The sequence below is a fragment of the Schistocerca gregaria genome, chromosome 7 (assembly GCF_023897955.1).
Source record: "Schistocerca gregaria isolate iqSchGreg1 chromosome 7, iqSchGreg1.2, whole genome shotgun sequence".
NCBI classification, from domain to species: Eukaryota; Metazoa; Arthropoda; class Insecta; order Orthoptera; family Acrididae; genus Schistocerca; species Schistocerca gregaria.
In genome coordinates, this window is record NC_064926.1 from 140,369,274 (window position 1) to 140,384,587 (window position 15,314).

The window sequence follows — 15,314 nt, forward strand, 5'->3', positions numbered from 1 at the left end:
GAGGAAGTGGTCTCTGCCGCCCCGTTAGCGCGCCCACAATGGGAGCTGGCTGCGGCGACGCGCAATCGACGCGGAATCGCAAATCGTCGGGCGGAATACGCGGCCGTAACGCTTGGCTGACCGAGGCGCGGGCTGTGCGCTGGAAACGCCAGCAGAAAATTATAGCGCGCCGCGCCACCCCACTGTCCACCGTTCTCCTGGTCCATTGCAAAGCGGCCTGCGCACCAAGTAGCGTGAACTGGGTCCGTAGACTTGTAACCGCAGATAAAACGCTTCACAAAATTAGATTGAAAAAGGCGACCTTTATAGTATTAAATTACTGTTGGACTGTAGTCCATTCTCAGACAACTTTGGGGTGGCAGCGACGTAGATATCGAGGCGGTACCAAATGGTGGAAATTTAAAGAGATGGGACCTGGATAAACTGACAGACCAAGAGGTTGTAGAGAGTTTCAGGGAGAGCATTAGGGAACGATTGACGAGAATGGGGGAAAGAAATACAGTACAAGTAGTATAGGTAGCTTTGAGAGATGAAATAATGAAGGCAGCAGAGGATCAAGTACGTAAAAAGACAAGGCTAATTGAAATCCTGTAGCAACAGAAGAGATACTGAATTTAATTGATGAAAGGATAAAATACAAAATGCAGTAAATGAAACGTGCAAAAAGGAATACAAACGACTCAAAAATGTGCAAAATGGCTAAATGGCAAAATAGCAAAATGGCTAAGCAAGGATGGCTAGAGGACAAATGTAAAAATGAAGAGTCTTATCACAAAGGGTAAGACAGATAGTGCCTACATGAAAATTAAAGAGAGCTTTGGAGAAAAGAGAGCCACTTGCATGAATATCAAGAGCTCAGGTGGAAACCCAGTTCTAAGCAAAGAAGGGATATCAGAAAGATGGAAGGAGTATATAGTGGGTCTATACAAGGGCGATATTCTTGAGGACAATATTATGGAAATGGAAAGGGATGTAGATGAAAATGAAATGGGAGATATGATACTGCGTGAAGAGTTTGACAGAGCACTGAAAGACCTATGTCGAAACAAGGCCCCGCGAGTAGACTGCATTCCATTACAACTATTGATAGCCCTGGGAGAGACAGCCCTGACAAAACTCTACCATCTGGTGAGCAAGATGTATGAGACAGCCGAAATGCCCCCAGACTTCAAAAAGAATATAATAATTCCAATCCCAAAGAAAGCAGGGGTTGACAGATGTGAAAATTACCGAACTATCAGTTTAATAAGCCATGGCTGCAAAATACTAACACGAATACTTTACAGACGAATGGATAAACTGGTAGAAGCCGATCTCGGGGAAGATCAGTTTGGATTCTGTAGAAATGTTGGAACACGTGAAGCAATACTGAACCTACGACTTATCATAGAAAATAGACTAAGGAAAGGCAAACCTACGTTTCTAGAGAAATCTTTTGACAATGCTGTTTGGAATACTCTGTTTCATATTCTGAAGGTGGCAGGGGTAAAATACAGGGAGCGAAAGACTATTTACAATTTGTAGAGTAACCAGATGGCAGTTATAAGAGTAGAGGGGCATGAAAGGGAAGCAGTGGTTGGGAAGTGAGTGAGAGAGGGTTGTAGCCTATCCCCGATGTTATTCAATCTGTATTTTGAGCAAGGAAAGAAAACAAAAGAAAAATTCGGAGTAGCGATTAAAATCCATGGAGAAGAAATTAAAACTTTGAGGTTCACTGTTGACATTGTAATTCTGCCAGAGACAACAAAGGACCCGGAAGAGCAGTTGAACGGAATGGATAGTGTCTTGAAAGGAGGATATAAGATGAAAATCAACAAAAGCAAAACGAGGATAATGGAACGTAGTCGCACTAAGTCGGGTGAAGCTCAGGGAGTTAGATTAGGAAATGAGACGCTTAAAGTAGTAAAGGAGTTTAGCTATTTGGGGAGCAAAATAACTGATGATGGTCGAGGTACAGAGGATATAAAATGTAGACCGACAATGCCAAGGAAAGCGTTTCTAAAACAGAGAAATTTGTTAACATCGAGTATAGATTTAAGTGTGAGGAAGTCGTTTCTGAAAGTATTCGTATTGAGTGTAGCCATGTATGGACGTGAAACGTGGACGATAGATAGTTTTGACAAGAAGAGAATAGGAGCTTTCAAAATGTGGTGTTACAGAAGAATGCTGAAGGTTAGATGGGTAGATGGGTAGATCATATAACTAATGAGGAGGTATTGAATAGAATTTTATTTAAAAAAGCGGATAAAGTGTCACTAGAAGCCTTCCTAAGTGACAATCTACATTCCTTCAGAACTGACTATGCAAATGTAGACGACATGTGGCTCAAATTCAGAGATATAGTACCAACAGCAATTGAGAGATTCATACCTCATAAATTGGTAAGAGATGGAACTGATCCCACATGGTACACAAAACAGGTCCGAACGCTGTTGGAGAGGCAACGGAAAAAGCATGCGAAGTTCAGAAGCACGCGAAATCCCGACAATTGGCTAAAATTTGCAGACGCGCGAAATTTGGCACGGACTTCAATGGGAGGTGCCTTTAATAGGTTCCACAACGAAACATTGTCTCAAAATTTGGTAGTAAATGAGAAGAAATTCTGGTTGTATGTAAAGTACACAAGCGGCAAGACGCAGTCAATACCTTCGCTGCAGAGTGACGATGGTACTGTTACCAACGACTGTACCGCTAAAGCGGAGTTATTGAACGCAGTTTTCCGAAATTCCTTCACCAGGGAAGACGAACGAAATATTCCAGAATTTGAAACATGAACAGCTACTAGCATGAGTTTCTTAGAAGTAGACACTTTAGGGGTTGCGAAGCAACTCAAACCGCTTGATACGGGAAAGTCTTCAGGTCCAGATTGTATACCGATTAGGTTCCTTTCAGATTACCCAGATACAATAGCTCCCTACTTAGCAATCATATACAACCGCTCGCTCACCGATAGATCTGTACCTACATATTGGAAAACTGCACAGGTCGCACCAGCGTTTAAGAAGGGTAGTAAGAGTAATCCATCAAACTACAGAGCTATATCATTGACGTCGGTTTGCAGTAGGGTTTTGGAGCATATGCTGTATTCAAACATTATGAATCACCTCGAAGGGAACGATCTATTGATACGTAATCAGCATGGTTTCAGAAAACATCGTTCTTGTGCGACGCAGCTAGCTCTTTATTCGCACGAAGTAATTGCCGCTATCGACAGGGGATCTCTAGTTGGCTCTGTATTTCTAGATTTCCGGAAAGTTTTTGACACCGTTCCTCACAAGCGACTTCTAATGAAGCTGCGGGCCTATGGAGTATCGTCTAAGTTGTGCGACTGGATTCGTGATTTCCTGTCAGGAAGGTCTCAGGTCGTGGTAATAGACGGCAAATCATCCAGTAAAACTGAAGTGATATTAGGTGTTCCCCAGGGAAGCGTCCTGGGACCGCTGCTGTTCCTGATCTATAGAAATGACCAGGGTGACAATCTGAGCAGTTCTCTTAGGTTGTTGGCAGATGATGCGGTAATTTACCGTCTAGTAAGGTCATCTGAAGAACAGTATCAGTTGCAAAGCGATTCAGAAAAGACTGCTGTATGGTGTGGCAGGTGGCAGTTGACGCTAAATTAAGAAAAGTGTGAGGTGATCCACATGAGTTCCAAAAGAAATCCGTTGGAATTCGATTACTCGATAAATAGTACAATTCTCAAGGCTGTCAATTCAATTAAGTACATGGGTCGATGAGAATGCGTGGTCGGTAAGTGCGTGTGAGCATAACTGAAGTCGACGATGAAATCAGAAATGGGCGTCAGATAGTGCTTGATGTGTCCGACTGGTACTGGTGGTTTTATGGTCGCAGGCACAAGAATTTCCAGCAAGCTGCGCATAAGGGAGGTGCCCCGTGCCAGTGCTTGTGCATGGTGAACATGTACAAGGACGCTGCGCGGAGTCGCACATTGACAAGGCCGAGGCCACCCGCTCGCGGGGGAAAGGTGAGCGCGTCGTAGCGGACCTCAAAGAGCGTTCCGGCCGTAAGGAAGTATCCGAAGGCAGCCTGGAAGCTGCGTCCAATAGTTGATGGCAGCGGGAGGACCTGTGCAACGTGGACCATTCCGGACGCCACATGTTGATTCAGGTATTGGACACGTTGTAAAGAATCGAGTGGTAAGAGAAGATTTTGTCGCACCGTCGTGCGGATAGTTTGGAGTGCACGCCGAAAATTGATGGCAGCGGAGCGGCGCACGGTGGAGGTGAAAATGATACCAAGGTATCGTAGTTTTTGTACACACGGGAGAGGTGCTAAGTCGTCGTGTGAGAGGCCGCGTCCAATGGGAATCGCCGCGGCTTTAGCCACATTCATGTTACTGCCCGCTGCAGTGCCGTACGTTGATATCAAATCAAGTACCGTGTGTGTTTCACTCCGTGAGCGGATCAAGAGGAGGAGGTCTTCCGCATACGCACGACATCGAAAACTGTGCTGTCGCAGAGTGAGACCAGAAAGGTGGCTCGTCAGACTCCCCATGAGTGGCTCCAGGCTTATGGCATAGAGTAGAGTCGAAAGTGGGCAGCCTTGCCGTACGGAACGCCGAATCGCCACTGGACCCGCCACACAGCCATTAACCTGAATCAGCGATTCGGCGGTGCCGTACAGGCGCCGGATCACGTCGATAAAGGCTGGTTCATCAATGAGAACAGAAAAAGATGCCGCACTTTGTCAAATGCGCTGTCAAAATCAATGGCAACCACTGCGGCGCGGAGACTGCACGCCGCTGCCAGTGCAATTAAATCGCGACATTCTCCTGTGGCCTTTTGTATATTAACTGAGCCGTCCGGAGTTGTCTGTTCCGGGGATAGAATGCTGGGTAGGACCTTGCGGCATCGCTTTGCCAGGAGGCGTGTAAAAATTTTACAGTCTGCGTTAAGCAGAGTCAGGGGACGGTAATGTGCAGTCGTCACACCTGGTGTCGGTTTGTGGATGGGTATAATAATTCCCGTAACGAAGGACGGCGGTACGGCGTTTCACACCGTCAGCAGTCCATGAAACATCGTTGTCCACCGTAACGCCATTAGTGTGAAGAAAGTGCGACAAAATTCTATCGGCAATCCGTCGACACCAGGTGACTTATTCAGAGCACCTTTTTTGATTGCATCGTGGATTTCGTCACGCGTAATGGGCTCCATCAGCTCATCCGCTTCGTCGCTGGTGAGGGTGCGAGTTACGTGTGGTAACACAGACTCCTCAGCGTGATTGTTGGTAGTCTCCTCCTGGTACATTGTGCGGTAGTGGTCGACAAAGGCACTGACGATTTCGGCCTGGCAAGTGACGTGCTGGGCGCGACAGGTTGTGATCTCGGTGATGAGTTGTTTTCGCCGATGTTTCCTATCGGAGGCGATATGATGCATGGTCGGATGTTCTTGTCCCGCTGAATCTTGACATCGGGTTCGTACCATATCCCTCTGCAGTCTACGGCGTGTCAAAGTTTCAATTTGCGCCTTAATCCTGCTGCGTTCCCTCTGAGTGTCGGATGTGGGCGGTTGGGCGTCCAGGTCGCGGAGAACGGCGTAGAAATAGTCGGTAGTGTTCCGGTGCCACATAGCAACTTCCTTTCAGTACTGAATCAAATTACGTCGAATGGCAGGTTTGGCACAGTCCAGCCACCAGGTCAAGGTCGTGCAGTATTTCGGTAAGCGACGTTCATAGGTGGCCCATGTCTCGGTAACACGTTGAAGACATTCGGGATCATGAAGATGGGTGGTGTTTAGCTTCCACGGTGCACGAATACGCCAGACCACTTGCTTGGGGAAGAGAATGTTGCAGACGTAGACACAGTGGTCCGAAAAGGCAAGGGGCCAAAGTTCTGCACCTTGGACTGCAGGTGTGAGTTCCCGGGAGACGTAAATTCTATCAAGGCGGCTCGCGGATTGACTCGTCCGGTAACTATGTCCAGGCGCGTCGCCGTGCTGAACTTCCCAAGTGTCGCGGAGCAACAGATCTCGGACGACAAGACGCAGTTCTTGACAGGTGTTGTAGTGGGGCACTTGATCTTTAGGGTGCAATACACAATTAAAATCACCCCCAAGGAAGTGATGGTCGCAGCGTCCAAGAAACAAAGGAGCGATTTCTTCTGAGTAGAAGAGTGCCCTGTCGCGTCTGCGGGTGGAGCCTGACGGAAAGTAAATGTTGACGATAAGCGTTCCCATGACGGTGACTATCATGTCTCTGGCAGATGGAAGGTATGTGATATCGGCCACTGGAATGCCTTCTCTGGCGCCCCAGGTGGTCACCAGGAGAAGAATAAGTGTTATATCCCGCGACGTCTGGCAGTGTGGCCAAGTGTACTTGCTGTAGTAGTGCGATGTCGACGTCCGATGCCCATATCATCTCTAGCAGCAGTTGAAGTTTCAGTGATGAGCTAATGGTGTTAGTGTTGATCGTCGCCATTCTGTAGGTTTGGAGCCGTACCCCGCCGTGGAGGGGAACTCCACCGGCGGAGGATGAAGAGGGGCGAGGCAACGGCGAGTCGTGCCGTACGCCACCTGACAGCGTTATCAGCGGCGTAACGATGCTGCCGTCTGGGGTAACTCTGCCCCCAGCGTGTGGTTCGGGTCCTCATCGACGTCCTCACTCCACACCATTGAAGGCGCTGTCGCTGTGATGGTCGTACGTTCCACTTCGGTTGTAGGGGCGGAGGACGTCTCGGCGGCAGTCGCAACGGTGGAGTCCATTGGTTCAGGAGCACCTGAGCGAGGCAGTAGAGTAGGCATCGACACAGCCACAGTCGGCGTCATGTTGTCGTCATTCGTATCGTTGTGTAAGTTCTCCGAGGCCTCGTCGGGTCGAACGGCCTCTGGAGCATCAGGGGGAGGTGATCCGTCTCGTTCCGAGACCGTACGACGCATCCTCTTGCGCCTCTTAGGTGAACGTTGTTTGCGGGTTCGTCCCTCTGTGTCGGAAGACGGAAGGGAGTCGCGTCGCTCTGAGAGGAAGGCCGTCGCGGGAACGTCAGATCAAGGGGCGTCCATATGGTCTGACGGGTGGGGTTCGGAAGTCGTCGCTGTTGGTAGAGGCGCCGGAGTAGCGTCAGCCTTTGAGCGCGACGTGTCGGCCCCGGCGGTATCCGTAGCAGCTGGAAGGGTCACTGGTACGTGGTCCGATGGGCGGTGACCGGTGGGAGGAGAAGAGAGCGCCGATGCGTAGGTGATCGGTAAAACCGTCGTCGGAGCCGGAGGTGCCACGGTAGCGGCAGGCAATTGGGTGATTCGTCGCTGAAGACACTCTGATCTGAGGTGGCCTTCTTTGCTGCACCCGGAACTGGTCTTGGGTTGGCCGTCGTGTATGACAACCGCGCGGCACCCGCTAATTTGCAGGTAAGATGGCACGTGGCGATGGAGGTCGATGGTGATCTTCCGTACACCGTTAAGAACTGGGTACGTTTGGAATTGCGCCCAGGGTTCAGCAGTGTGGCCGTGTACAGTGCCATAGGGGCGGAAAGCCGCGATAACGTCTTCCGCCGGAAGCTCGAACGGGAGTTCGAAAACTCGTATGGTGTGCATTCCTAAGCCGGCATGGTCGACAGTGACCGCTCCGACATTGCCGTCGGCGTGGCAAAAGCGTAATCCATGGTTGGTGTCACGAAGTATTCTTTCACATACCGCGTCATTGACGACTTTCACGTACACAGTACTGCTTAATATGGACAAATGGATGCCCAAGATGTCGGAAGCTGGGATCTTAGCAACGTCGCGTAGGAAGCGATCTACTTCCACGGCCTTTCGTCGTGCGTAGTCGTTGCAGAGTTTCAATCGTAATGTTGATTTTCGAAAACGGTTGGCCATGATTCTAGTGCACGTAAGCGACACGTAAGTGACGGCCGCGGAAATTAAAACAACAGCGAGCGCGCGCGCTCCGCAGGCTGAAACAACAACACTTCCGCACGGCGGCGAAAGTCGGACTGACCCTAGACCACGGGTACAACTTGTCGACGTATTACGGATACCTAATGACAGAACTCTGCTTAGCACTTGGCTGATACCATTTGGTTGTTGTTGTTGTGATCTTCAGTCCAGAGACTGGTTTGATGCAGCTCTCCATGCTACTCTACCCTGAGCAAGCTTCTTCATCTCCCAGTACCTATTGCAACCTACATCCTTCTGAATCTGTTTACTGTATTCATCTCTTGGTCTCCATCTACGATTTTTACCCTCACGCGCTGCCCTCCAATACTAAATTGGTGATCCCTTGATGCCTCAGAATGTGCCCTACCAAGCGATCCCTTTTTTTAATCAAGTTGTGCCACAAATTTTTCTTCATCTACATCTACATGATTACTCTGCATTTCACATTTAAGTGCTTGGCAGTGGGTTCATCGATCCACAATCATACTATCTACCTACCATTCCACTCCCGAACAGAGCGCGAAAAAACGAACAACTAAACCTTTCTGTTCGAGCTCTGATTTCTCTTATTTTATTTGGTGAGCATTCCTACCTATGTAGGTTGAGTTCAACAAAATATTTTCGCATTCGGAAGAGAAAGTTGGTGACTGAAATTTCGTAAATAGATCTCGCAGCGACGAAAAACGTCTTTGCTTTAATGACTTCCATCCCAACTCGCGTATCATATTTGCCACACTCTCTCCCCTATTACGTGATAATACAAAACGAGCTGCCCTTTTTTGCACCCTTTCGATGTGCTCCGTCAATCCCACCTGGTAAGGATCCCACACCGCGCAGCAATATTCTAATAGAGGACGAACGAGTGTAGTATAAGCTGTCTCTTCAGTGGACTTGTTGCATCTTGTAAGTGTCCTGCCAATGAAACGCAACCTTTGGCTCGCCTTCCCCACAATGTTATCTATGTGGCCTTTCCAACTGAAGTTGTTCATAACTTTAACACCCAGGTACTTAATTGAATTGACAGCCTTGAGAATTGTACTATTTATCGAGTAATCGAATTCCAACGGATTTCTTTTGGAACTTATGTGGATCACCTCACACTTTTCTTTATTTAGCGTCAACTGCCACCTGCCACACCATACAGCAGTCTTTTCTGAATCACTTTGCAACTGATACTGGTCTTCGGATGATCTTACTAGACGGTAAATTACCGCATCATCTGCCAACAATCTAAGAGAACTGCTCAGATTGTCACCCTGATCATTTCCATAGATCAGGAACAGCAGAGATCCCAGGACGCTTCCCTGGGGACTCCGCGCGGCATCCTTGGACATGTCCACCATGCACAAGCAGTGGCACGGGGGCACCTCCCTTACGCGCAGCTTGCTGGAAATTCTTGTGCCCGCGACCATAACACCACCAGTACCAGTCGGACACATCAAGCACCATCTGACGTACATTTCTGATTTCATCGTCGACTTCAGTTATACTCACACACACTTACCGACCACGCATTCTCATCGGCCTAAAGATTTTTACACCCCACTCCTTCGTTCCATATCCAGCAACAATATCGAACTGAGACATCCGTCCACGCGGTGGCCCACGGTTTGGCGTCACATCCACCAGCCTTTTCTTCCCTCCAACGTCCGGGCCACATGGTACCAAGTCGCAAATGAAAAATTCGCCACAAATCATCGCCTTCACGCCATCGGACTTAAGGACTCTCCACTTTGTTCCATTTGCCACCTCGTGGATGACATTGTCCATCAACTGACTTGTGCTGCCACCAGTGACGTCTGGAAACTTGCCCGACAGTTCGTTGCCTGTTACCTCCGGGTTCCGCCGGACTCGATTGACCCATGGTCTTTTATCCATCCTGAGAATACTTATTTCCCCGCCACAAAAAATCATGCGATTGTGTGGGTCAATGGATGGACGATCACCTACATGTATAGTGATGGCGACAAATCACGCCTTGATTTCTGGCAGCACTTACAAACCGCCCACAGTGAAGTCGAACACCGACCTCGCTACCGCGCCTTCTTCGCCAATTACCTACATGCGATCTTTACGTCACCCCCGCTCAGCTGGATGGTGCCACACGCCGACAGCACTCCCGCCCCCCCTGCTGACATCTGAGAACCCCCCGCCCTACTTTCTACATTGCAACCCACAGTGGAGTAGGAGCATGGACTCGCGCCTCCTTTCTTTTATGTACTATACCAGAAAACACTGGTTTTTCCCTCACTCCACTGTATATTTCTTCACAACTCTTAGCTTACATCAGTATTATTATTCTTTTTTTTCCTACACCTTGTTCATAATTTTAAAAAAAATTGCTCGCCTTGTACGAGTATAATGTCATGGGTTATTTTCGCCGGAAGGATGACATTTCTATTGTATTTAAGTTTGTACCAGTAAAGATCTTTTGTTCATTTACCCTGTTCCTAGTAAAAAAATAAAAAAACCACGTAATAAAAATAATATAATAAAATAAAAATAAATCAAAAAGCTACTTTGAGGGAGTGATTCTGGGACGGGAGGGGGAGACATCGCGGCCAGGCCTCGGGTTCCGACCCCTGCCCGCCTTGTCTCCACCTCCTCGTAACTGAACACTCTTAAAAAAAAAAAAAAAAAAAAAAAAAAAAAAAAAAAAAGTTGTAGCGTCTTTGATTCATAATCATAACGATAAAGTCTCGGTCCCGGGTTCGATCCCCGCCACTGCCTAAAGTTTGATAAATAATCAGCATTGGTGGCCGAAGACTTCCAGCATAAGAAGTCAGCTTCATTCTGCCAACGGCCTTGTCAAAGAGGGCGGAGGAGCGGATAGAGGTTCAGGGCACTCTCTTGTCCTAGGGGTGGGACATTGCCCCTAAAGGCGGAAGAATCAGCAATGATCAACGACATGAGGATGCAGAAGGCAATGGAAACCACTGCATTAAAGACACGTAACGTGTATCCACAGGACATATGGCCTGTAATTGAAGAATTGTGATAATGATCTCTCCATTGGCAAAAGATTCCGGAATAGTCCCCCATACAGATCTACGGGAAAGGACTGCGAAGGGGGAGGTTACCATGAGAAAAAGACTGAATAATCAACGAAAGGATAATGTACTACGAGTCGGGGCGTGGAATGTCAGAAGCTTGAACGCGGTAGGGAAACTAGAAAATCTGAAAAGGGAAATGCAAAGGCTCAATCTATATATAGTATGGGTCAGTAAAGTGGAGTGGAAGGAAGACAAGGATTTCTGGTCAGATGAGTATCGGGTAATATCAACAGCAGCAGAAAATGGTACAACAGTTGTAGGATTCGTTATGAATAGGAAGGTAGGGCAGAGGGTGTGTTACTGTGAGCAGTTCTGTGACCGGGTTGTTCTAATCAGAATCGACAGCAGACCAACACCGACAACGATAGTTCAGGTATACATGCCGACGTCGCAAGCTGAAGATGAACAGATAGAGAAAGTGTATGAGGATACTGAAAGCGTAATGCAATATGTAAAGGTGGACGAAAATCTAATAGTCATGGGCGACTGGAATGCAGTTGTAGGGGAAGGAGTAGAAGAAAAGGATACAGGAGAATATGGGCTTGGGGCAAGGAATCAAAGAGGAGAAAGACTAATTGAGTTCTGTACCAAGTTTCAGCTAGTAATAGCGAATACCCTGTTCAAGAATCACAAGAGGAGGAGGTATACTTGGAAAAGGCCGGGAGATACGAGAAGATTTCAATTAGATTAGATCATGGTCAGACAGAGATTCCGAAATCAGATACTGGATTGTAAGGCGTACCCAGGAGCAGATATAGACTCAGATCACAATATAGTAGTCATGAAGAGTAGGCTGAAGTTCAAAACATTAGTCAGGAAGAATCAATACGCAAAGAAGTGGGATACGGAAGTACTAAGGAATGACGAGATACGTTTGAAGTTCTCTAACGCTATAGATACAGTAATAAGGAATAGCGCAGTAGGTAGTACAGTTGAAGAGGAATGGACATCACTAAAAAGGGCCATGACAGAAGTTGGGAAGGAAAACATACGTACAAAGAAGGTAGCTGCGAAGAAACCATGGGTAAGAGAAGAAATACTTCAGTTGATTGATGAAAGGAGAAAGTACAAACATGTTCCGGGAAAATCAGGAATACAGAAGTACAAGTCACTGAGGAATGAAATAAATAGGAAGTGCAGGGAAGCTAAGAAGAAATGGCTGCAGGAAAACTGTGAAGACATCGAAAAAGATATGACTGTCGGAAGGACAGACTCAGCATACAGGAAAGTCAAAACAACCTTTGGTGACATTAAAAGCAACGGTGGTAACATTAAGAGTGCAACGGGAATTCCACTGTTAAGTGCAGAGGAGAGAGCAGATAGGTGGAAAGAATACATTGAAAGCCTCTATGAGGGTGAAGATTTGTCTGATGTGATAGAAGAAGAAACAGGAGTCGATTTGGAAGAGATAGGGGATGCAGTATTAGAATCGGAATTTAAAAGAGCTTTGGAGGACTTACGGTCAAATAAGGCAGAAGGGATAGATAACATTCCATCAGAATTTCTAAAATCATTAGGGTAAGTGGCAGCAAAACGACTATTCACGTTGGTGTGTAGAATATTTGAGTCTGGCAACATACCATCTGACTTTCGGAAAAGCATCATCCACACTATTCCGAAGACTGCAAGAGCTGACAAGTGCAAGGTTATCGCACAATCAGTTTAACAGCTCATGCATCGAAGCTGCTTACAAGAATAATATACAGAAGAATGGAAAAGAAAGTTGAGAATGCGCTAGGTGACGATCAGTATGGCTTTAGGAAAAGTAAAGGGACGAAAGAGGCAATTCTGACGTTACGGCTAATAATGGAAGCAAGGCTAAAGAAAAATCAAGACACTTCCATAGGATTTGTCGAGCTGTAAAAAGCGTTCGACAATATAAAATGGCGCAAGCTGTTCGAGATTCTGAGAAAAGTAGGGGTAAGCTATAGGGTGAGACGTGTCATATACAATATGTACAACAGCCAAGAGGGAATAATAAGAGTGGACGATCAAGAACGAAGTGCTCTTATTAAGAAGGGTGCAAGACAAGGCTGTAGCCTTTCGACCTACTCTTAAATCTGTACATCGAGGAAGCAATGATGGAAATAAAAGAAAGGTTCAGGAGTGGAATTAAAACACAAGGTGAAAGGATATCAATGATACGATTCGCTGATGACATTGCTATCCTGAGTGAAAGTAAAGAAGAATTAAATGATCTGCTGAACGGAATGAAAGGTCTAATGAGCACACAGTATGGATTGAGAGTAAATCGGAGAAAGACGAAGGTAATGAGAAGTAGTAGAAATGAGTACAGCGAGAAACGTAACATCAGGATTGATGGTCACGAAGTCAATGAAGTTAAGGAATTCTGCTACCTAGGCAGTAAAATAACCAATGACGGACGGATCAAGGAGGACATCAAAAGCAGACTCGCTATGGCAAAAAAAGGCATTTCTGGCCAAGAGAAGTATCCTAATATCAAATACCGGCCTTAATTTGAGGAAGAAATTTCTTAGGATGTACATATGGATTACAGCATTGTGTGGTAGTGCAACGTGGACTGTGGGAAAAACGGAACAGAAGAGAATCGAAGCATTTGAGTTGGGGTGCTATAGACGAATGTTGAAAATTAGGTGGACTGAGAAGGTAAGGAATGAGGAGGTTCTACGCAGAATCGGAGAGGAAAGGAATATGTGGAAAACACTGATAAGGAGAAGGGACAGGATGATAGGACATCTGCTAAGACATGATGGAATGACTTCCATGGTACTAGAAGGAGCTGTAGAGGGCAAAAACTGTAGAGGAAGACAGAGATTGGAATACGTCAAGCAAATAATTGAGGACGTAGGTTGCAAGTGCTACTCTGAGATGAAGAGGTTAGCACAGGAAAGTAATTCGTGGCGGGCCCATCAAACCAGTCAGTAGACTGATGGGAAAAAAAAACATTGATACTCAGTTCTCCGCTGTCTCAATTTCCTCTGATGATGGTCTGTACACCGTTAACCAAACGCCACTGAGACTTTTGTTTGACGATCAGTATTCACTATCAGGTCAAAAGTATGCGGACTCCTCTATATAATGCAGAACTGTCCACTAGATGTCACGAGGGGCTGAGCCGTCAGTGTAATAGAAGGAAGGGATTACCATGTTGTCAGCAGTGGAGCAATAACAGCAGAAAGGATCCGTCGGAAAATTTCAGTTACATCGTAAGTGGGCTACACATTGTTTATCATCCGAGTAGGAAGTGCATCAGTGAAGTATAGAAGAGGTGGTGCTACAATATGGTTTGTTTTTCGTGAATATGGTGCAGCTCCATGTTTTCGCTTAAATAAATGCACATTTTACAACATTGTGTGCTGTGTACTGTGAAGGAATATTTTGTAGGAGTCATTATTTCAGTATTATAAAGCGTCCTCTCGTAAGGCAGCATCTGTGACGCAATGATTTCTAGACAACAATGTTAGTGAAATAGCCTAAGCAGCCCAGCATCCCTTTCTGATCTCATTAGCATACTGAGAGAGTTAGAGTGTCGACTTCACTCCAGACGCCCAGCATGCAGTATCACTTCTTATCTGGTTTCAGTTCTTGAGGAAGACTGGGTTCCACAGACATCCAGACATCTCACTGAACGTGTCCCCAGCCGAGTCCAAACCGTCATAACAGCGCAGGATGGACGCCCTCCTCATTAGCGTCCAATAACATGTGTCCGGTTTCTTTTGATCAGAAACTGTAAGCGTAACAGAATCGGAGCCTACAGCAAGTAGGAAGTGATAAGAGTCCTCAAATGAAGTGAAACCACATTCAACTCCAGATGAGAAAATTATGTTTGAAATGAGCTAAGCCAAATGGAATGCTAGGGAACTTCTCCTACATGAGTATATTGAGGATTCTGTCACTGTGCCAGAATCATTGACAACATAATTGAGAGTACTTCCAACATAAAAACTATTCAAACCCTACAAATGAAAAAAGTGCATGACATCATTAGAGTCGCACCCAAATCACCTTAGAAAAGAAACTATTTCCGTGCCATCAATCGATTGATATATATATATATATATATATATAATGCAATCAATCGATATATATATATATATATATCAATCCGCTCTTTTTGCACGTTTTATTTGGTAAATCCAGATTTCGGCTAGTGTCTAGCCATTATCAGTGCTAAGAAATACAAGAAGTACATGATCAGGTGATACTATAAAAACTCGTGGCATAAGCTATATGGCTTATACATTAGATTGCATACCACTATTTTCTAGTATCAACGCGTGTCAGTTCCCTGTTGTTTGGGCGTCAGTCACAGTTCTTTTATACTACCGTATAATGAAGGTAGACTGTATGGGGAACAATCTATTGGTTACATGGCACCCTCTATATGAACTAC